The sequence below is a fragment of the Natator depressus genome, chromosome 14 (assembly GCF_965152275.1).
Source record: "Natator depressus isolate rNatDep1 chromosome 14, rNatDep2.hap1, whole genome shotgun sequence".
Classification (NCBI taxonomy): domain Eukaryota; kingdom Metazoa; phylum Chordata; order Testudines; family Cheloniidae; genus Natator; species Natator depressus.
In genome coordinates, this window is record NC_134247.1 from 4573969 (window position 1) to 4597694 (window position 23726).

The following is a 23726-nucleotide window of genomic DNA, read 5'->3' on the forward strand; positions in this document are numbered from 1 at the left end:
CCTCTGTTCAAACAACTGTGATTCTTTCTCATATTTACGTTGTCAAACAAGACCTCTCCTTTTTGATTAATTCCGTTCCGCTTCAGGCTCTGATCTGCGCTATACGATTCTGCTTTCACCCGTGTATCTTATGTAATCCGCATACTCCACATTTCCAGTTAGTATGGGAATGGCTGTGCCAACCAGTGATCTAATCACATCCAGGCCTCAGCTTTGGGTGAAAGCAGAATCGTATAGCGCAGATCAGAGCCTGAACCTGAACGGAATTAATCAACTGGCCTCTTTGCTGCTGGAACTGTTGTGTTATAGTGTCTGTCGCTACCTGTGCCTCCCTTGTTTCATCCCTGTACCAGCTGTGGCATCCCAATACCAGGGTTTCCTGAGACTGGTTTGGCTCATGGCACAGATTAAAGCTACCACCCTTGAGTTGTGACTCCCACTACCATGGCCCCGAAAGCACCTGGCAGCAGTGTGGAATTGCCAGGGCATAAGAACACTGTGGCTGCTTCCTTCCTGCCCCTGAAAGCTCCTGCAAAGCCTCCTGGGGAAAGAGAGGGTCCAGACTCGCCATGCATGAGGCTGTCGGTATCTCATAATACTTTTCCGGTGTTGTCAACTCTCAAGGTTTTATTGCCAAGTCCCGCAATACTGAGTGCTTTCTTAAAGCCCTGGCTGAGTCATGAGGGGAGGTGAGAATCTCATTTTTCATTAGCTATATAAGCACATAGCTGGACCCCACAACCATTGTAGCTCAGCGTTTCACAATCTGTAATCTGTGAGGTGGAGCAGTGCTGTTATCCCCAGTGTATGGATGGGGAACAAAGGCTTAGAAAAGTTAAGGGACTTCTCCAAGATGTCACAGACAGTCTGTGCAGGAGAAAGGTCTAGGCTGGGGACCTAATCATTAGACCATCCTCCCTCTCACTCTCTGTTACATATATACTCTGAGTGTGTGCTTTTCCTAGCCCTCGTGGTTGCAGAAAAAAAAAGCTTGAAGACATGACTCCTAAAGGCTCAAAACCCAGAGGGCAAATAAAATGAACCCTCAAATGTATGATTTTAAACAATCTAAGCCAATTTCAAGAGTTTTGGGAAGGCCTGATTTGTGGTTTTTGAATGCTTGGTGTTGATCAGCACTGTTTCCTGAGACGTAACGAACCATAACACTTCAGCAATGTCTTGTGTGCATTCAGCCACTGAGGCAGACGAAAAGAGGCTTGTCATGTTAAAGCTGTAATATAAATTAAATAAAGTGCAGGGGAAAGCAAAGGCTGTGTAAACAGGGACGGGAAAAGTAGGTGGGGTAACTCAAAGGCTTCTGCATTGCAACCTGACATGCCTGGGACATCAACATGCCTTTTAAACTGATGTTATGTTGAAAACTGCTACGGATGTGCGCACAGCCCATCAGAAGGGAAAGGGCACCTGTGGGATTTTCACCTCTTTTTTTGGTCTGCCATAGTTATAAACCCCTTGGAAGCTGGACACTGAATCAGTTTTACTGACATTTTGTTTTCTTTATCCTAGACGAACTTTTGCTCTCGTAGGGTGGCACCAGAGGGTTGTGCTGCCCCTGCTGGTTTTGTTAGCTCCCGGGGGTGGTTTGTTGCAGTTTTGCACCCTAGGGTTGCGTTAAACACGCTGGTTTTTTTGCTGTAGGTTTGCCGACAAGGATAGTGCCACATAGGGTGGTTTGTTCTTGTACGGTTGTGCTGCTGGTGTTTTGTGCTAGTTTTTTAACAGGAGAAAGGAGCTTTTCGGAGTTCGTTTTGACAGAAAATTGTATGCAAAGGAAGGTATGAAAAAGAAAAGGCCAGAGTGTGTCCAGTGGTGAATTGTCTGACCTTATCAGTGCCCTCTAAGTGTGCCACAATGAAAGTTCCCTTCGCATCGTTTACAGTCAGGCATCCGTTTTAGTTCAACATGACGCTTGCACACCTCTTTTAAAATCAGCATTGCCTTTCAAGCCAACAGGGCCGGAATAGAGTTTACAAGCCATAAAAGCTTCTTATCAAAGCTGATTTCCTCAGTCCCACCTTTCATCTTTTATAATATTTGCTTTGCAAATCCTTGAACTTAAAAGGATTAAACAGGTACCAAAAGAAAAAAGAGAGGGGGAGGGAGAGAGGGAGGGCTGACTAGGATGTATTGAATTTAGATTGTCGGAGGCCTATAAAAAGTTTTAGATTAGGATAAAGATGATTAAAGCACTGTCATTTTATAACCTGCTAAATGTTAGTGTGTTGGAAGGTTTTTCTTTGTTGAAGCTTTATGGAAGGCCTTATGCCATCTTATATATCTATTCTTACCAGAGTGAATGACAGTAGAGTGGCTAAGCGGACGGGTATGAGGAACTTATATTGCTCTTCTGAAACCTCTTTTTTTCTACGTATGTAGGAGGCGCTTTCTTCTTGAATGTTGAACACCATGAGACCTATTAAAGTGAGTTCCTGTTAAAGGAATAAACTTGTGCCAAGAATACATTCCCCGTGCAGGAAACCCTGCAGAAATACAGCAGAACCCTCATATGAAAGCTGGAAAAGGAATAGGCATGTTAAAGGAATGAGCCCTTTGCTCACCAAAAAGGGGAATGGAAAACCGACCTGATAAAAAGAACAGATTTGTAAGTGGAAGACAGTTTCTAGGTACCAAATCAATGTAGCTACATAAAAGATGATTGCAAAGTGGATCGATCTGATGGAGAGCCTTTGTCAGAGGGTGGAGATGGATGGCAGGAGAGAGATCACTAGATCATTACCTGTTAAGTTCACTCCCTCTGGGGCACCTGGCATTGGCCACTGTCGGTAGACAGGATACTGGGCTGGATGGATCTTTGGTTTGACCCAGTATGGCCGTTCTTATGTTCTAAAGGCTGAGGGAGGAAGTGTGGACAGGACACTTGGTTTTTATAGTATGGCTCTGCTGCTGACATGCTTCCTCGACATGCAGTTAGAGTCAGGCCTACTATGTGACCTTCTGCAAGTCACTTAATGCCTGTGTGCCTCTGTTTCCCCATCTGTCAGGAGAGGATAACAATACCCACCTTCCTCAGTACAGGAGGGGCTGGGGGATTGTGAGGTTTAATGCATTAATGTTTGTACAGTGCTTTGGGCTACTTGCCAGGACACCTGGGTGCATGGCGGTGTGACAGCTCTTACCCCATCGCTCTTCAGCTGGGCGTGGATGGCCGCTCTTCCACACTTGAAGTATGCAAGGTGGGAGCAGAGGCATTGGTTGGCAGCTCTTTCTGGAGTGCGTGACATCCAGGTGGATTGTATTAAAAGCTGTTACCCCATACAGAAGGTTGCAATCAGGAGCTTGGATGGCCCAGTTACAGGTCACCAGAAGGGTCAGCCCCTGACTTCTCATTGTGTCCTTTCTTTGTGTCAGAGAGTCCATGGGGCATGCAAAGCAAACATGATGGAAAACGCAAATCAGAAGCAGTTTGTGACCTCCTCTGGCCCCAAGTGTCCATGGTGATCGAAACTTCCTGTGTTTCGCCCAGGGTGGTGCAGAGAGAAAAGTGTGTGTGGTGTGCATACACGGGTGAGTGTGTGTGTGGAAGGGGAGGGGGGGAGTTCCAGCTTTGTGCGCTGGGGACAAAGCCTCTGAAGATGGCAGAATGAAATGCTGCGGAGTTCAAAGGGGCCCATCTCCTTTCTGTGTGATGGTATTACTAATCAGCTGTGTGTCATCCATGGCTAACACAGAAGCCGATCGGTCTATTCCCTCTGTCAGCCAATCAGGTAACCAAACAGTCAGTATTAAGCAGTTACAGGTTGTTTGGGATATCCCCTCTGTGCTGCTGCGGCTCCATGAAATTTGTCTGGGGTGATTAGATATAGGAGAGGGAGAGAACTTAGAGGCAGGGACTTGCGTTACTGACTCAGCTGGGGCAAGTCACCTTGGCCCTCTGTGCCTCTTCATACCTGTCTGCAAAATGGATGTAAGAAATACCAGCCTCACAGGGATTTTATTAAGTGTAATAAATGAATGGGTGGAAAGTTCGTAATGACCCTCTGGTGCAAGGCGTGGTTATTATGGATTAAGCAAGTTATGGCACTGTTCATTGCTGAAGCCTTTGGAGATCCAGGGCTGGCACAATGCACTGTTATACCAGAGATGCCTGTCCAGGTTGTTTACTCCCTGGGCTAGCTGGGAGTGCTGAGAGGACAGCATGCTCAGGGACTGTCTCTTTTTTCTTTGGCAACCCCCTGCCCACTCCCCTGCCCCCATGCCTTCTGGCTGACGCATGCTGCTCCTCAGCTACTTTTGGAGCTCTCTCTTCAAATGCTGCTGCTTCAAGATCTGTAGGGAGTAGGGGGCGGGGAAGGGGGGACGCCACAGAGCGAAACTGAAGAGTGGAGCTCGAAGATTAATGATTAAGCCAGTGCACCTTGCAAAGCTTCCTTGCTAGCAATGGTGTGTTTAGCAGAACAGCTTACCCCACTTTATAGGCTACCGTGACCCAGAGCCCTATGAAAGGGTTTCGGAGAGAGATTCCAAGGCACAGTTTGTGATCACCTAGTCTGACCTCCCGCATAACACAGGCCACTGAGCTTCCTCCCGAAATAAATTCCTTTTTGAACTAGAGCATATTTTTAAAAAAGCAAACAAAAGAAATCTTGATTTCAAATGGCTAGTGACAGCGGATCTGCCATAGCCCTGGGTGGTTTGGGCCTTAAAAGAGGCTCTGGCACCTTGAGGATATGCAGGGGAACTTGCTTATCTGGTGAACTCAGATGGAAACCCTGTTTATTAGGAATTGAAAAGTTTACCACTGGGTGAAGGATGTTAGGGAACAATCCTACACTGGGGCAGAGTGAGAATGGGTGGGGAGAATCAATTGCAAAAAATAGTGACTTTTTTCCAGTTTGCAGGGTTCCAAAGTGTGTGCTGGCAGCGTCTAAGTTTGCTGTAGATATGGCACCCCTCCAGGACCAATGACTGATGGTTCGGGGAGATATCTCCTAGGCATGATTTAAGAGTTGCTTCCCCCTTTTTTGACAGGCCTCCCAGAACTCCACTGCCCTTTACCTCTTCTGGGGCTTTCCCTCTCCAAGGGGCTTGTGGTTGTGGACCCCGGGGCTGAGAGCTGGCAGAAAGAGAGGGAGAGAGAGAGAGGCTGCCTACCGGTGCTGTTACTTGATGAGGGGCATCTAAGGTTTGCAGCCTGCCCTCAGGCAACAGATGTTTGCAAGCTACCTGCCAAACCTATAGAGGGGGAGAAGGGAATGATACATATGTTACTTGACACAGGAGGATTAAGGTTGCCTGTTCCTTCACTTAACACAGTGACATACAGCAGGGTGGATGATTAGAACCGGGCTCAGAATCGCATCATGCAATCTCAGGCAGGCTAGGAAAGATGTGCCGGTGACTACTGGCTGGAACCAGGTGTTGCCTCACGCTGGGGTGATTGGCAAGTGTTGCAGGATATCATGTGCTTTGGGAAGAATCAAAAGCGGACATGCTTACAAGGGTCACCATCAAAGCCTTTTTGCTCAGAGCTGTATTGACCACCAGTCTCCTCCCTCTGTTCCTGATGGAGGGGAGCATCACGTGGAGCGATCCTAATACTGCATCTGTTTATGGAGTCGTCTAAATGTCCTAGGGTTGCCAACTCTGACTGAAGCTATTCCAGGAGATATTTTTCCCAACATGACGTAATGTCATTTTCTTAAAATATCCTATTAAATTCTCCCGGATTGCTTTCAAGAGTCACCGGGAGATTGATGCCGATCCCAGGAGACTTCAGGCCGATCCTGGAGGGTTGGCAACCCTAAAATGTCCCCTAGTTGGTGGATGGGAGGCTGGATCTGGTTGCTTATTCTTCGCAGCATCACTGCCTGTCAGTGGGCGGAGCCTCATCTGAAGTTCCATGAAGGCCACTGAGGGCCTTGTTCTCAGACACGTTCCCTAAATGCTTCTGAGGATCAAAGCCTAAATTATTCACAAGTATCACTGTCCAAAATGGCAAAGTTCACCTTCTTTCCTCTGCCAGGTACTGCGGCCACTGGGCTACCAGAGAGCTGATGGGGGAAAAAAATGGGACCTTATTCTGCTGAAAACTTAGACCTTTTCATCGAGAAACTGGAAACCCAATGGCAATGGAAAACCACCAGCTGTTAACTAGAAACTCAAACATTTTTGGTTTGGGGTTTTCCAGTGAAATATTGAAGACTTTTTGGGAGAAAAGTGAGCACTTTCCATGGGAACATTTGTTGTGCCACAAGCCCAATTTTCTTCTGGAAAGAAAAAAGTTTTGATGGAAAGTTTTCCAACCTGCCCTTAGGTAAAATTTTCAAAAGTGCCTGAAGTCTCATTTTCAGGAGGGAGTGAGGCACTTTGGAGCCTAAATCTCATGGAAAGTCAATGAGGATCAGGCATGCAGAACCCTAAATCACTTTGAAAATGGGATGAAGGGAACCTCAAGACATTTAGGCACCTTTGAAAATGTTCGCCTGAGTCTACAATCGTTTAGAACCAGATTTTCAAAAGCACTCAGCACCTCCCATTGTTCCCAATGGGCTGGGGGACCAGGGATGGGATTCTTCCTTATTTTGTTGGGTTCTGAGCATCTTTGAATATCTGTTCAGTCCATTTTATGGGATCTGAAAATCTGGCCCCAGTTGGAGGTGCTGAGTTCTTTTGGAAGTCGTGGGCCTCCAAACAACTCCTGGATTGCAACGACTCTCTGAGCCACGCAGTAACCTGATTGGGATTCCAATCTCCAGCCAGGAGAGGTGACAGTGTCCGTTCAGGAAATGAGTAGCCAGAAATCTTTCCATCCTGAAGCTGGTATTTTTCCTCTCTGTAGCCAGAGGATCTGGTCCCCTTGTTCCCCACTGAAAATCAAGGCTTCCAAAGTGCCACTGTATATTTGATTATGCTTTAAGTGCTTGGGAATGTAAATGCATTATCTGAGCACACAAGCGGCTGCTGCTGCCTTATGTGAATGTGCTCTCCCCTTTGTCTTCCTCTGAGCACAAAATTGAAATTTGAGATTAAGGCCTCGGTTCTTGCCAGCCCGCGTTTTCTAGTGCTCAGGTCAGTAAAAGGCCTCTTTAGCCAGGTATCATTCAGCTCAGCTCAATGTCAGAATGAGGATCCTTTGCCTTGCGCTGGACCTGAGGGGTAAAGCCTATGATCTGACACCTGATTTTCTTTAAATAAACCCACCATTTAAAAAAAACAACAACTCATATGTTTTGATGCAAATCTCTTTCACTAGGTGGTTTCTCTCTTGCTGGCAGATCTGAGCGTTTCCAACTGGAGATCGGCCTGGATCCAAACTGCCCTAAAGTTCAGTGGTATTGAATTGAGGTTTTGGGCTTAGATCGGTCGTATATTTGTTTAGGCTCATTTTAAGGGGGGTAGCTATAAAATCTGGATCTTAATGCAGAATCTGGGGCAAAGGGGTAAGGCCTGGAGATCTGTAGAAGTAAGGCCCAGCCACCCAAGTTTGTTCCTGGCTCTGACCTTCCCTAAATTTTGAGCCAAATGTTGCCACCTTTATTCATGTTAAGTTGTTGTTGTTACTGCCATCATCTGTTTTACACGAGTGAACAAAGGTCCCCAACTGAGCAGGGTCTCATTGTGCTGGTTGCTGAACAAACCCATATTAAGAGCCAATCCCTGCCCTCAAGAGCTTCCAGTTTAAACAGGCAAAGGGTTGGAAGGGAAATGGAAGTATGGAGAAGTGAAGTGACTTGCCCAAGATTACACAGTGAGTCCGTGGCAGGGCTGGGAACAGAACCCAGGAGGTCTAGTTTCTTTAGTGTGCGTGTAGTAAATCCGACTGGCATCAGCAGAGTGACGTGTGAGCAGTGCCACTCAATGGCAGAATAGATGGAGTAGTGTTTGGATCTGCCCCTCTCTTTCTTTTAAAGATTGCATGTCCTGGTCAGAAAGAAAGAGCCAAAGCTGCAGCATGCCAGGGCTGGGACTACAACACTGGGTTTGTGGTCCATACAAAATTCCAATGGGCAAACAAGCAACCTGACACTCAGCCCTCTTCCTCCCCAGTTCACACAGTTTAATTTCTTCCTCACTGGCATCTCATCCCTCTCCCACCAAGCTCACTGACAATGCATGAGAAAGTTGCTTTCTCAGCTGACTGGGGAGTTCCCCCTCCTGCCTCTGAAACCTGCCCCATGATTTACACAGGTGCCGTCTGCCTCCCACAAAAAGCCATAAACTCTTGCCGTGTCAAGTTCCCCCAAAGCTGTGGGAAGGGAACAGTTGGGAGAGTGGAAGAAGTATCTCTTCCCTGTTCGCTGCAGCAGCTGGGAACCACTCCAGAGATGTGAAGTGGTGGCAGGCCGACCCATTCAGCTGAGACTTCAGCGCCAGCTTCAACGTGACCTCCTCAGAGATCAGCACGGTTTCTTCAAACTGGAGTAAATGGAGCATTACCCTCCCCCACTCCCACTTCATGTTTATGGGGGCTCCTAGGTTTGCATGCAAGTCCCGTCTCTGGGGTGTTGTAAGAAGAGACCTGGCTCCTGGTCTGCAAAGGCCGAGATGTGCGTGACCCTGGTGCAGATTTCAGAGGTTGTGATGGCAAAGATGTTTGTGGGACGTCATTTGGTTTTTCACTAGTTCCCACACGCCCCGCCCCCCCTCCCGATATGTTGCCCATGAAACTGCCCAGGAGGCTGGGGAAGGTTGCTAATGGAAGGAAGAGGGACGGGGGGAGAGAAGAAATTCCTCAGGAGACTGCTGTATAGTGGTTAGAGCAGGACTACTGGTGTCAGGATACCTGCATTGTCTTCCAGCCAAGATCAGACCCTTGTTGTAGCAGATAGTCTCTGCCCTGGAGAGGGAGTCTGAAACAGACAAGACCGAGAAAAGCTGGAAGGGGAAGCGGATACACAGAGAATGGAAGTGACTTTCCCAGGTTCACACAGCAGGTCAATGGAGTTTGTGAGAGATTCCTCTGCCTTGTATGCTAGAAGCTGCACAGTGTAGCCAGGTCCTTAGCAGGGACTCAGTGCTGTGATGGAAATGCTGATCTGATCCCGCCTTGTTTTGTGGGTGGTAGGAAATGATTTTGCTGGTTTTTTTTGTTTGTTTGTTTGTTTTAACAAGCTGAAACTATTAAAAATGTAGAGATCAGCTTTGGGGTATGGAAGGGGAACAGCTGGGATCATAAATGCAACTTGCTCAGACCAAACTTGGTGGGTAGGGTGGGGACCCCAACAACCTGAAATCAATTAATTGTAAAAGCTTGTAAACTCCCCCTTGCATTGGCTAAAACAGTGTGAGAAACTTTCTTGCTGTATTCGTGTCCTCCGGGATTCAGTGTTGTCATCCGAGGCTGTTTTGCATGACAATGCATTGAGCTCTAATTATGCACAAGGATGCTAATAGGCACAGGGCACATTGCATCTCCATGGGAAAACTATCTCTTTGCGCAAAAAAAAAAAAAAGAAAAAAAATCCACCCAAACAAAATAAACCCTGGCAGCTTTGGAAAGAGAGGAGGAGCTGGGGGATAGAGAAGGGCATGTTATGAATGTAATAAAACCCTGCCTCAGCTTTTTGATCTGGGCCTTTTCTCCATGGGTAGAAGAATAGCTTCCTATTGGATCAATGTTACCTGCTGCTTAAAAGTTTTATGGCAAGTGAAACCATTTGTGCCGTGTTGATAAGTTGCTAAGATATTAGGGTGGTGAAATTGTAAATCTTCAACTTCAAAGCACTTTCCAAACATTACATGGTTAATCCTCACTGCACCCTGTGGAACGAGTGCCTATTTTGCAGGTGGGGAAACTGAGGCACAGATGTGAACTGATTTGCCTGAGGTCCCAGAGAGAATCCGTGTCAGAGCTGGGATTGGAATACAGGAGTGCAAGGTCAGTCTCCTAAACCACCTTCCATTACTGTCGGGCTCAGGTGCCTCACAGCCTTTAATGCAGGATGCACTCGCAACGAGGGACCCAGAGATTGAGGCCCAGATTCTCAAAGGTATTTGGGTGCCTAACTGAGTTACTTGTCCAACATCTCCCAGGGCATCTGTGGTAGAACAGAAATTTGAACCTGGGTCTCCCAAGTCTCAGGCTAGCACTCTAACCACTAGCCCATTCTTCCTCTCTGCTTAACAGTCTACTTTGATTAGCATTAGTTTTGGGGGAGGTGGTGTCAGATGCAACTCCATGCCTTTAGATCACTCCAGGCGCCTGCGCTGTACAGTTATGCACCCTTCCTGCCTTAGTCATCACTGGGACGTTTTCTCTTGAGGTTATTCTTGTACATCTGTGTTCTGGGACAGTCCAGCATGATTCCTCTGCCTCCCTAGGCGTGAGCCACACCTTTTCTTTCTCCCAGCCTGAGATGGGAAGGCTGAGGTGCTTCTTGAGTGGGGCACACCTCCGTGCCTCAGTTTCCCCATCTGTAAAAGGGGGATGATAATCCAGGCTCTCTAGCTAAAATTATATAAAATGGCCCATCGTGGTGGTATCTGACTTACTGCAGGGTTATGAGAAAACATAGATCAAACACTTGGATGTTAACTTAGGCTATGGCTACGCTACCATTTATATTGGCAAAACTTATGTCGCTCAGGGGTGTGAACATTCCACCCTTCCGAGCGACATGAGTTACACCAACAAATGCACTAGTGTGCATAGCACTGTGTAGGTAGGAGAGTTTCTCCCGCTGACATAGCTACCACTGCTCGTTGGGGGTGGATTAATTATGTCAACGGGAGAGCTTCTCCCCTCAGCCTAGAGCGGCTACACGAGCGATCGTACATCAGTACAGCTGCACCACTGTTCGCTCTCTTGTGTAGACATGGCGTTAGTGTTATGATTAAAGAGACAAGCTGGGGGAGGTAATGTCTTTTAATGGAACAACTTCATTGGTGAGAGGTTTCAGAGTAGCAGCCGTGTTAGTCTGTATTCGCTAAAAGGAAAGGAGGACTTGTGGCACCTTAGAGACTAACCAATTTATTTGAGCATAAGCTTTCGTGAGCTACAGCTCACTTCATCGGATGCATTAATAAATTGGTTAGTCTCTAACATGCCGCTAGTACTCCTTTTCTTTTTTCATTGGTGAGAGAGACAAGCTTTTGAGCTTACACAGAGCTCCTCTTCGGGGCTGGGAAAGGTACACTACTCAGAGGGTCAAAGCTAAATACACGGTGGAACAGATTGTGTAGCTTAAGTAGTTAACATATTTCAAGGGACCGTTGAGGTGAAGTGGCCCGCTAACATGGCTGCAGTCATAGGACAAAATAGCGGGGTTAGTGGGCTATAGGTTGGATTTATGGCAATTACAGCAGTGTCTTTATTAAGACCATGAATTTTAGTGTTTAGCAAAGTTATGAATTTAAGCTCCCAGGCTCATCTTCTGAAGGTGTTGTGCAGGTTTTCTTTGAGGGTGAGGACTGAGAGGTCAGATAGAGTGCTTGCTTTTTGCTATGTTTGCAATTCATTAAAATGCTCTCCTACTTTATAAAAACCAGCATGTTCAAAGCATATTCATGGAGTAAGGAGCTTAAACCTTCCAGTCTCTGACTGTGTTGATATAGTTGTCTGGCTTCCACAGTACTCACATTTACCAGCTTTGTCAGTGTTTAAAATGAAGATTTTTTTAATGGATTATTTTCATTTTTTTGTTTAAATCTGAAAATGCTGCTAATGTCTCTGGCATGAACCCTCCCCCCACAGCCAGTGCAGGCAGCCGTGGCCAAGCACATCTAAAAAGAGACAGTTTTTTGTTTTCCTGATCAGGCAAGATTCATTGGCTGCAGCAGGAATGGAGAATCATAGAATCATAGGAGATTAGGGTTGGAAGAGACCTCAGGAGGTCATCTAGTCCAACCCCCTGCTCAAAGCAGGACCAACCCCAACTGACACTTCCAGTATCTCTTTTCCCATCGGCCATGTAGTTGAGAGGCTGTGGGGCCATGTGGACAGGATGCTGAACTGGACTCCGAAGACCTGTGTCCAATTCAGAGCTCTACCACCGGCCTGCTGGGTGACCTTGGGCAAGTCATGTCCCCACTTTGTGTCTCAGTTTCCCCATCTGGGACAATGGGACTAATGATCCTGGCCTGCTTTGCAAAGTGCTTTGAGAACTATTGATGAAAAGTACTAGACAGGTCTTATTATCAAAGTCTCACAGGATCAAACCCTGAAGACTTATTTACACCCCCAAGTTGTACCACTGTTCCTCACACATTCTTGTCAACTGCTGGAAATGGCCCATCTTGATTATCACTGCAAAAGGTTTTTTTTCTCTCCTGCTGGTAATAGCTCACCTAAACTGATCACTCTCGTTATAGAGTGTATGATAACACCCATTGTTTCATGATCTCTGTGTATGTGTGTGTGTATATCTATCTATCTATATCTATCTATCTACTGTATTTTCCACTGCATGCATCTGATGAAGTGGGGTTTAACCCATGACAGCTTATGCTCAAATACATTTGTTAGTCTCTAAGGTACCACAAGTCCTCCTGTTCTTTTAACTAGATCGGTATAGTTAAAGCAGTATAAAGGCCTTGTGTAGATGCAGTTATATTGGTATAAAATTGCTTGCTTATATCAGTATGGCTTTCTCCTGGATGGGAAAAGTAATAAGCTCTACTGGGATAAGCACTTTTATACCAATATAACGATGTCTACACTGGCTTTTTACTGGCATGACTATTTTGGTTAAAAACAGTAATAATAATCACACCCTAACTGCAATAGTTACTGGTAAAACTTCTAAGTGTAGACCAGGTCTATGGAAATTCCTGCTACTTCACTAATGATGGGCTAACTCGTTCAGACAAAATAGGGGTTGACTCTTAATTCTCTCCGAGTGTTCTTCACCAACAATACAACCAAACCTGCCCAAGGTACTTACATGGACATCTTCAACACAGTATCTGAGTGCCTCACAACCTTTAGGGTATTCATCCTCACCCTTCTTGTGTGGTAGGGAAGGACTGTTATCCTCATTACACAGATGGGGAAACTGAGGCATGGAAAGAGACAGTGACTTGCCCAAGGTCACACAGGGGGAGTTGAAACAGGGTCTAGCTGGAGGCTAGCTCTGTAGCCACTGTACCCTTCTTCCTCTCAAGTCCTACCTTGACATCAATGTGACATCAATCACATCACTAGAGGCAGTGTAGGTAAATGGGTGAAGAACACCCAGATTGGTAGGGAGGTAGATCTTCTAGCAGGATTGTGTAGTTAGATGGAATAGAGGCGTGTCCCAGTTTCTGATCTTAGTTGCACATGTGCATAACTCCTTGACCTTCATTCTCACTGCCTTCAGCGCTGAGCATTTGAAACTCATTCCCACCTGTGTAACTCAGATCAAACTTTGGGCCCATCCTGCCCTCAGAATCTTGGGGAACAAATGTTGCGATGTGACCCTGCCACTCTGGAACTGGGGGGAGGGAGGGGGTTGGAATAGGAGAAATAATCGTATTTGAATGTGGCAACTCCTGAGAAAAGGGGGAAAAACCCAACCCCAATGACAGACCAAATTTGAAAAAACCCTGGCCCCATTGTGCTGAGAGATGCTTTATTGTTTGATTTGGCTGTGAGACAGATTAGCAGCCCCAGGTGGAAAGTCATAATCTGCATTTAAATGGGCCAGTTATAAAAGGTATGGAACCCAGGAGCCTGCAGCATTATGCTGCGTCTTTCGGGCTCGATAATCTCTCTTTATTTTCCCCGCAGGCTGATCTGGGGGCACAGCTTCTAATTACCAGGTCACCCTGCTAATATTGTCATTTCCAGTCTGTGGGTGTGAAACCATGGCAACGCCACATTTGGGTCCAAGTTCCTAGAGGAATGAAATGTCCCTTCTAATCACACAAAATGACTGGGCGTCTATTCCCACCCCACCCCCCCACCCAGTTTCCCCCTTCCACTCCTCCCCTGCCCAATCCCCTGTTCACTACCAGTTCTGTCATTATAAACCTCTTATAGGCCCTGGTAAGTGCCCGCCTCTGGAGCTCTCGTGAGATGGATGGACCTGAATTGCCCATGTTTTTGCTCTTTGACACAGTTGTCAGCAATGCGTGAGGTGCTGAGTGGGCGGTTTAGGTTGGAAAAAGCTCCAATAAATGCCCGTTTTGCTTGCTTGTATTTTGCATCTAAAAAATGGGGAGTGAATCTGGTGCTGAAGAAAGGGAGGAGCTCAGAGTGCTGTGTGCCAGGTATAACTTCCATTGCACTGCTCTGTTCCTCAGGCCTGCTCTGCTCGTCTACTACTATGGCACCTGCATGCTGCTTTTAATGTGCCTTGGCCCAAACCTGCAGCGCTCCCTGTTATTCCAGTCCAGAGATCCCCCTCTCAGACAGCTCTTCCAATGCACCCCTGTCTGGACCTGCACCCCCACCCCCTGCCTACCACTTACACAGCTATGCTGATGCACTCTTCTCCTGACTGCAGCCCCTCCCTGCTATTCCATTCCTGGGCTTACTTTCCCAGCTCAGCTGCTGCACCTTGGTTCTGAAATGTGCAATCCCCCTCCCACACCCAATGTTGAGCAGTGACCAACCTTTCTGCTGTAATGGTTTTGAGCAGTAGATAAACATGGCTGCACATTTGTCTTCAGAGCATTGTTGGATGCTAGTGACAACTGCTGAGGTTTGATTGTTTTGGTTTTGTACATAGAGCTCTACCGGAGCTGTCTGAAAGACGACCGAGGGCATCCAGCTGGCTGTTGGATGGCTGGAGAGACTCATCAGGAGGCAGGTCCTTCTCCCTTCTAAAAAGCAATCCAAGGAAGGTATGTAAAAAAAGTCTTATGACTTACTGGCCAGGTGCCCCTTACGGTGCACGTCTATAAGCTGCATGGAGGTTAGTTTCACTGAGTGAGGCTTGTGAACAGCTCACGCTTTTTGGCTTTAGAACGTCCAGATGCAGCTGTTCTCCCCTGTTGTCTTAGCTGCGATTGAGGCCCCTGCTAACTCCAAAAGAGGAAGCCTAGGAGCAGATGATAAACTCAGTCGAGATGGGGACGAATCAACCCCCTGGGCAAAACAGCCCTGACCTTTGAGGAAGTTTATATCCAAAGCCCCCTGGTGGCCTTTATTCCTATAATAAGCCACACCAAAACCCTGTATGCAAACAACTCAAATGTCCGGGAAGTTCAGAGCAGGATCTGGTTCTGAGTTTTGCATCTTGGGCCCATCTCTATATAGAAACCTAATGTGAGTCTACTTGGTTTCAAAGGAAATTTCTAACTCAAAGTGATTCAGACATGAACTGGAATCACATGTAAGTTGATTTTCCAGCTGACAGGAGTAGGTTAATTGTAAACTATCTACTGAAGCCTAAAAACTGCTGTCCAGTCTTATTATTAGTACCTTAAAATTTATGGAGTGAGACGTTCCTTGGTGATAGTTGGTTTGTGCCCAGACAGCTCTGTGTAATTAATGCCCACACTGGGGGAAGAAAGTCCAATTTAAGACTTTCCCTTTTGCCCTCTAATTCATCTTGCTGTGCCCAGGATGTAGAGGGGATCTGAGATCCATGTGTGATATGTAACCACGTGGGCTGAAATATCAGACCACGATGGAGTGAATTTGGTTGGAGCTTCTCAACCTTATCTATGAATTCTTTTTCATGTTCTATAGTGAGATATCTTCTTCTGGTGGAGGTGTTTAGGCTGAAGTATCTGATTTGAGGGAGGGTCTCTAATCCAGCAGATGAAGGTATAACCAGATCCAGTGGCTAGAAGTTGAAGCTACAGAAATTCAAATTGGAAATAAGATGAAAAATGCGAACAGTGAGGGTTGTTAACCAAGTTACCAAGGGAGGTGGCAAATTCCTCATCATCTGGAGTCTTTAAAACAGATTGGATGTCTTTCTGAAAGAGAGACAATAGTTAACCGCAGGTATTTGGGCTCAGTAATGTTCACCTGCACAGCAGAGAAGAATAGTTCCTTCTGCTGCATCAGTGGGTGAAATTCTCTGGCTTGTGTTATGCAGGAGGTCGGAGTAGGGTGCGCACAGTCGTCCTCTCTTGCCCTAAAATTTATGATTTGCACCTTTAACTATATTCTCTGTGTGTTACTATGTAAACATGGCCTCTTGTTGCTCAGTCTGTCTGTGTCCTGGCTGCCTGAGTCAAAACTTTGTCCTGGATAACCTAAGGAATTCCCTTTATGTTGGGCTTAATAGCCCATTACACAAAGGTGTGAAGCAAACCTAGTGAAACTCCTGAATGTAAGTGATCCTTTCTCACTGTCTGTGAGCCTAAGGGATAAACTGAGCACCAAGAATTCGGTTCTGTACTGGGAGTTGGTGCCATAGTTGCTATTTATTTTGTATTGTTATAGCAGGCATCACCAGGTGATTTCATTACATGTAGTCTTACAAGTTCTTTTGAGTAGTGTATGAGCAAATGTTCAGTTTTGGGAAGACGTGCTGTGTGGTGGTGGTAGTTTTGTTATGCAACATTCTGGACACAGGGAGCTGTGAGAGCAACAGGAGAACTTGCTCTCTGCTTTGGTCTCTGATTGGAGTAAATTTCTGATGCAGTGTTTCTCCTTGGAAACAGGATGTTGCTGTTGGGCTGAGATTCCTGAAAGAAGGGATTTTTCTGCTTGCTGTTTTTGACCATCTCTGTTCCAGGACTGGTGTTTAGCTGTAAATAAAATAAGTTACGCTTAGAATATACCAAGACTGATTTCTCCTACACTAGGAAGGCAATCTGCAAAGCCCCGAACATCTGCTGCTGCTCTATGGAGGAGTAATGCTGTTGTCGGGATGGGACTCTGGTGTCAGAAGATAGGGCAACGGTATAATGGCAGCCCCAATGGAAGTGGGGCTCTGTTGTGTTAGGAGCTGTACAAATTCATAGTGAGAGACATTCCCTGCCCTGAAGAGCTTACAATCTGAACAGGCAAGATGGGCAAAAGATTAGTATCCTCATCTTAAAGGTGGAGAACTGAGACACAGAGATGTCTTTGCCCAGGCCATACAGAGAGTCCTTGGCAGAGCCAGGAATTGAACCCAGACTTCCCAAGTCCTTGGCTAGGGCCTGTGAGTATGTCTACACTACAAAGAAAAACCCTTGGTGCCGACTCTGACCTTGGGTCAATTGTCTCAGGCTTGTGGGGCTTGGACTGCAGAGCTAAAAATAGCAGTGTACACATTCGGGCTCAGCCTGGAGTCCCTGATTCTGAGCCCGAATATTAACATTGCTATTTTTAACCCCACACCCCGTGCCCCGTGAATCCTGAGTCAGCTGACCCAGGCTCTGAGACATGACACCAAGGGTTATTTCTTTGCAATGTAGATGTACCTTTAGTTACAAGACCACTTATCCTCTCCTGTGTTAATCTTTTCTGCACCTCCCATTCCCATTGGACCCAGCAGTGGAACACCTATTGAAATACCAAAATGAGGCTCTTGTAATATTTCGGGACCAGCCAGATCTTGCAGACAGATCCACACAGATGGACCCCATCGTGCGAAGGACTACCTGCAAGATCAGGCCCTGTATTGCCAATATGAGACAGGGAAAAATGGTAAACAAATGATCACTCTACCCTGCAAAGGGTTAAAAGTAAACGCTACAGTTGGTAGTTCTTTTTTTCTCTCTCTCTTTTTTTCTTTTCTTTTTAAAATGGAAAATGCATGTGATGGAGATAAAAATCCACAAAGGCTCTCCATAAATACTCTCCACAAATAATCAGATTTAGGGAGAGGAAAAAATCCTGAATGGCTTTTTAGTCACTGAAAATTGAGAGCAGCTCCTAGGCAGGTCATTAATTAAAAATATGCATTTGGAAACTTGTTTCCCAGCCCTTCGCTGAGCTGCAAAGCTGACTGTTATTTCGTAGTTCAAAAGGTTTTTATTGAAACTTTAAAAATCACAAACCCTTTTTACGGGGAAGTCGGGGTTTTTTTCAGATGGCTTTGCTATAACCCAAGCCTTTTGCTATAATCAGAAGCTGCCTCTTTCAGTGCATTAAAACTGCACCAGGCTTTCATTCTTCTGCACCAAAAATGGAGTTTCACCATAACTGTGTTTGCTAAATGGCTCTGACCCAATATTGTTCATGAAGGCCCATCCCCTACTGAAGTCAATAGAGTTTTGCCTGCAAGGTATAACCCTAAACAGGGTTCACTTGAGTAATGCCCAGGGCGTTATTAATTATTATTATTATTTATTAGGTATTAATAATTTGTATTATGGAAGCATGTAGGGCCCCAGTCAGAGATCAGGGCCCATCATGCTGGTCCTTGGACAAACAAATAACAAAGAGATGGTGCCTGCCCCAAAGAGCTGACGATTTAAGTCGGTGGCTCTCAACCCGAGGCCCAGTCAGCACACAGCTGCAGCCCATGTGACATCCTCAGGGCCACACAGGTAGTATATATGTTGTGTGGATGTGGCCCACACAACACACAGAGAACTGCATATGTGGCCCACAATGGTAAATAGGTTGAGAACCAGTGATCCAAGTAAATACATCTCTCTATGCGCCTTATGATCAATTATTTGTATGACACCTGGGGCCACTAGGTGCTACTGAGATGGGGGGCCCCATTGTGGAAGGTGCTGTACGTACACAAAATAAGGTTTTCTCTCCCTTCTGCCCCTCACTCCTGATCCATCAGCGTGTATTAGATGTTAATAAGAATGTGTATTCAACAATGGCTCTAGAGCAGGGATGTGACTGATCCACTAGGACGTCCCAGGAGCTGGGCTTCTTTTCCTATCTCCCCCCTCCTGCCCTTTTTTGAAGTTCTTATTGTTTTTCTGGAATAAGGGAAAAAACCGCACTCAGGCTAAAGATAAGGCAGTGGGGTCCAGTGAAGAGAGAAGGTGACAACAAAGCAGCTGAGGTCGATCAGACTGTTCTACCCCCTTCATTCCCACTCCCCCACCCGCAGCTCAGCCCTGCCTTGTAACTTTACAGGTAGTTCCCTCCCTTGCAGTCCCCACCACACTCTGCCTGTTCTTAAACCTGCCCTACAGCATTGCGGGCGTTCCCCGTTGTCCCAGCTGTCCCTGCACTCTGCTCTGTTCTCTGCTCTTTGGCTCCAACCTGCCCTGCAGCATTACAGCAGCTCCCCTAGACCCCAGGCTGCGAGGTTCTCACCCCTCCTATGCTCTGTTTTCTAACTTAGATCTGCCCTGCGGCATTACAGATGTTCCCCTGCTTTCCCAGCTCCCAAGTCTCCCCTTCTCTCCCCACATCCCACACACACTCAGCACCCACTTACCCTGCAGCACTACGGAGCAGGGGCTGCTCATTGGGTGAGTTTATTCTGTGATGGGTACAACAAACAGCAGGACTGGAAAGATACTGCTGGAGTCATTTTTCATTTCTGACCCAAGTCCACCCCGGGTCTCCAGAGGTGGAAACAAATGGCCTAGAACTCACAGCACCTCTTAGCCAGGGTGAAGCATAGCTAGAACTGGGCCAAAACTTTCTTTCTGGCAACAAAGGACGACGAAACATTCTGCAACTTCATGGCAGTTTCACCCAATTGTTTCAGTTGAAAAAAAAGTTGGGAAAAAATCTAAATGTTTTGATTTTTAAACATTTTGTGAAGGGTTGAAATGACTTCTTGGTTGTTTTTTTTTAAAAAAAGAAGGAAAATGCAAAACAAGAAGTGTTTTTAAAGGTTGATATCTAATGAAACATAAAGCTCAACCCCCCAGCACATTTATTTTTAACTCTTTGCTTCACCAAAAATTTTGAAAAATTATATGTTGTGGTTCTGCCTGAAATGGATATTTTATTGTTTTCAGACTTGCCAGCGAATCAAATAATCCCTTATTCGCACAGCTCTATGTATGATTTCTCTGTGGTTGGACTGGGCTTCTTCTGTAATGTGGGAGCACATATGTGTTACAATCTCCTCAAATGCCAGCTGTGGAATATGACTTGACTTTTCTAGACAAGGGGGGCAGCAAGCATGGGCGCAGTGGCCATCTCTATTCTCTTCCCGCATGTCCCCACTTTGGAAGGAACCTTTTCTTCCCACTAAGAAAATGGAAGAAAAACATAACTGAAAAAATAAAACCGCAGCAGCAAAGGCAAACATCTTCTGAGGGACCAGACTCCCCCCTCCCACCCTTTTCGAATGCAAAGCTGCACAGTGGCATTCCTTATTGGTTATTCATTACAGCTCTTATGGTTAGTCCTAATCATATGTGATGCCAGGAAACCACTGATTTCAAAGGAAGTTAGGAGCCTAAATGCCTTTGAAGATCTAGACCTGAGTGTATAGGCTGCAGAACTGCTATGCGATCCTTTTAGAACTGTCTATAAGTATGTTCCTGGAATGAGGTGAATCAGATCAGGAAATTAAATAAACAACCCCCTCAAACATTTTCCTTGTTTGGAATGTTTCAGAGTAGCAGCCGTGTTAGTCTGGATTCGCAAAAAGAAAAGGAGTACTAGTGGCATCTTAGAGACTAACCAATTTATTAGAGCATAAGCTTTCGTGAGCTACAGCTCACTTCATCGGATGCATTCAGTGGAAAATCGAAAAGCTTATGCTCTAATAAATTGGTTAGTCTCTAAGGTGCCACTAGTACTCCTTTTCTTTCTGGTTTGGAATGTTTTTCCCTCTTTCATTACTGGGCAAAACACCCACAAGACACAAGTCGTAGAAGGAAACTGACTAAGTAGTTTACTTAGATTGTTGGCTGCGTGGGCCAGGGACAGTCTTTTAGTTCTGTGTGTGTACAGCTCCTGGCACAATAGGGTGCTGGCCTGTGATTGGAGATCCTAGGTGTTACTGCCGTACAAATACAGTAAATATTAATAACTAAGTGACAGAGCTGGTTGACAAATGCTATTTTACAGATGGGGAACTGTGGTGTGGAGAGAATAAATGACTTGCCTAAGGTCACATAGTGAGTCTGTAGCAGAGCGGGGAGTTGAATCCAGATCTCATGGCTCCCAGTCTACTGCCTTCAAGACCAACCATTCGGCAGCTAAGAAATGGTCAGGCAGAAATGTGATTGTTAATGGGCACTAACCAAGGCCACTGCCAAGGCCGAGCAGCCAGCTTTAACTCCCCACGTTGTGCGGCTAGTCTAGGAGCGATTGCCTCCTGCACAGCAGCCAGCAGGGAGGTATGGAGACTGTTGCAGCCTGTCAGGCAAATATGTAGCTAAAGGACACTGCAGAACAGGTGTTGTGGTCAGTAAGTGACGGCAGCTCCGGAGGAGCCCTTAAGGAGTAGTGGAATGTGTGTCCATTCCCAGCATGAGGCTGTCTCTGTGATCACCCTGCTCCTTCGAAACAGACTCTGGGGCTAGTTCCTATGGATGCTCAGCAGCCGGTGTTCTTAGGTGGATAACTGGGCCGTTTCAAAAAGAGGGAAGTAACACAACGAGTTCATGCAATAACCTTTAACCTCTGTAATGAAACCGAGCTCCAGCCATGAGTACACATTTCTCAGTGTCTCAAAACCACCAGACAGAAACTCTGAGAGGGTTGGCTCAGCCGCAGCAGGGAACAGCAACAGGTGCTGCAGGACAGATGTGCTGTGTGTGGAGAACCTAAGCCTGGAATAGCAGTGGGGGTGGGCGGGCTGCAGGTCAGGTTTAAGGTGCATTTGCACAGCTGTGTGCGGCGAATGTAGCCCTAGAATAATAATGGGGTCTGTCGATCAGGCTTGAGCGCTGTGTAGGGTCCCACCACTGGAATAGCAGAAGGAGCTGCAAATCAGGTGAAGGTGCATTGGCGGAGCTCAGTGACTGTGCGGATCTGGGCTAGCAGGCGGCGCTGAGATGCACTAACAGCGCGGTTAGATAGGGTGGCCCGGAAGGTGTTTCAGACCTGGACTGCGGTGCCTGTTGGCATTGCTCATGAGGGTTTATGCAGCTGCCCACGGGTAGCTTGGCTCCACTTGGCGATGTCAGCATCTCACTTTTATGGGCAGTAAAGGTATTTTTAATTATAGAGTGCTGAATAAGAACACTTAGGTACAGACATAGCAATATAGGTACACGGACACGTACGTGAAGGCACAGTCCTGCTGATGGACATGAATCATGCGAAAGGGGTGAGACCCTTGCCAGGTTCCAGCTCAGAAATAAGGGTTATGGGCTTGCTCCTACTCCCATTGAAGTCAATAGGCCCTAATTTGGGGTTATAAAACCCTGAAAGACTACGGCCCTGATCCTGCAAAATTCTTACTTGTGCAAGTAGCTCTTGCACACTTGAGTATTTTCACTGATATCAGTGAGGCTACTTGGGTGAGTGAGTATTTGCAGGATCAGGAGTGGAAGGAAACCAGCCCTTGCTGGTGCCAGAGGGAATGGAAAAAGCAAGCGTATCCCTTGCTTGGTATTCTCTTGAGAGCCTCTATCCCCTTCTCTTAACTCCCTTCAAATGGCATGTGAGCTGCCCGGGAGGCAGTAAATGAACCTGATGGAAGCGCAGCTCCTGGGAGGGCAGGGGGTTAAAATTCTTGCTAGCAGTTCAGCAGGAAGCCTGAAGTCTCAGAGTAAATATAATAAACAACTGTGACTACGTGTCCTTTTAAAAATCCCAGCATTCCCCCTGGCTCGGAGGAAAAGTGACATCATTGTACAGAGGCTGATACCTGTTCTGTTCTGCTGCACAGGGAAGGGGATGATATCATCTGTTTAGTGAAAATGACCTGAAAGTCCATATGAGCTTGGAAACTCCCTGAATGATTCATGCCAAACCTAACAGAGTCCGATCTCCTTACCTCCCCCGCGCCCCTGCTGTGATATGAATTGGTTAAAACTGAAATGCAGGCATGGACGGTGCACAGCAAATCAGGGCCAGCTCCATCCTGGGGGTAGAGATGGGAAGCGCATTGTCACCTTTCAGGTTACTATGCTTCATTTTCAGATGGGACAAGTCAGTTGGGTTCCTCTCTTAATCACTTTCACTTCCCTGGAATTATGCCAGGGATTAATTGGTCTCTGGTTTTCTTTGACAGTTCCTTCTTTTTTCATTCTTGTTTTCTACTTTTCCCCTCTGCCCCCACCCAAAAAATAAAACCAAGCTCAGCCTTTGTTTTTTTGTGCATTTAGGCCGTCTGGCAACTCTGCGGCAAGTCCTCCTTTCATCTATCTAACAGGCAGAGAAATAAGCAGCAGCAATGCAAATCCCACTCTCCTGCCAGCCCCACTCGTGATTCATTTAAATATGCCTCCTCTTGAGCTGAGAGGGTTGCCTCCTAGAGGATTAGAAGGGAATTCTAGCTCCATTTCCCCCTTTGGTCCTCTTCATCCACTCTGTTAACAATTAGCCTCCGATGTGACTGTGGTGTGTGTGAGATAAACACTTGGCCACCAGGAACTGGGATGAGACCACAAACTTGTGTATGATTCCATGTGTACAGGCCTTTACACAGCATGTAGGTGTATCTTACCAACTGTAATATGTTACTGTAACACATTAATATGAATCCAGCTTTTGAAGGTTTTTCACACTAGCTTTCCTGAGAGGTAGTAGGAACCAGGTAGCCTTCTATTTAAATGACCTATCCTGCCATGGGATTAATGCTGACCATATGGGGCTATCACTGTAGCAGGAGGAAATTGACACAATTGCTTGACTTCAATGAGAGTTTTGTATAAAGAACCATTTCAGGATTGGGCCCAATTAAGCAGGCTCAGGTCCCAAAACCATATAGTGATAACAGTTAATCAAAACAAGAGACAAAAGTATACAAGTCACGATATAAAAAACCCTCTGTAGCTTTAACATCCCACTGTTCTTAAGTGGATGCACTTAATAAAATATACAC

General features: G+C 46.2%; 1 long non-coding RNA gene across 1 annotated transcript in view; it reads left to right on the top strand.

The window, feature by feature from the left end:
* LOC141998630 (uncharacterized) overlaps positions 1-23726 on the top strand; it is a 630544-nt gene that overhangs the window by 243798 nt on the left and 363020 nt on the right. The window contains exon 3 of the long non-coding RNA XR_012641872.1: positions 14634-14748. This is a non-coding gene — a long non-coding RNA (uncharacterized LOC141998630). The remainder of the gene's footprint in view (positions 1-14633; positions 14749-23726) is intronic.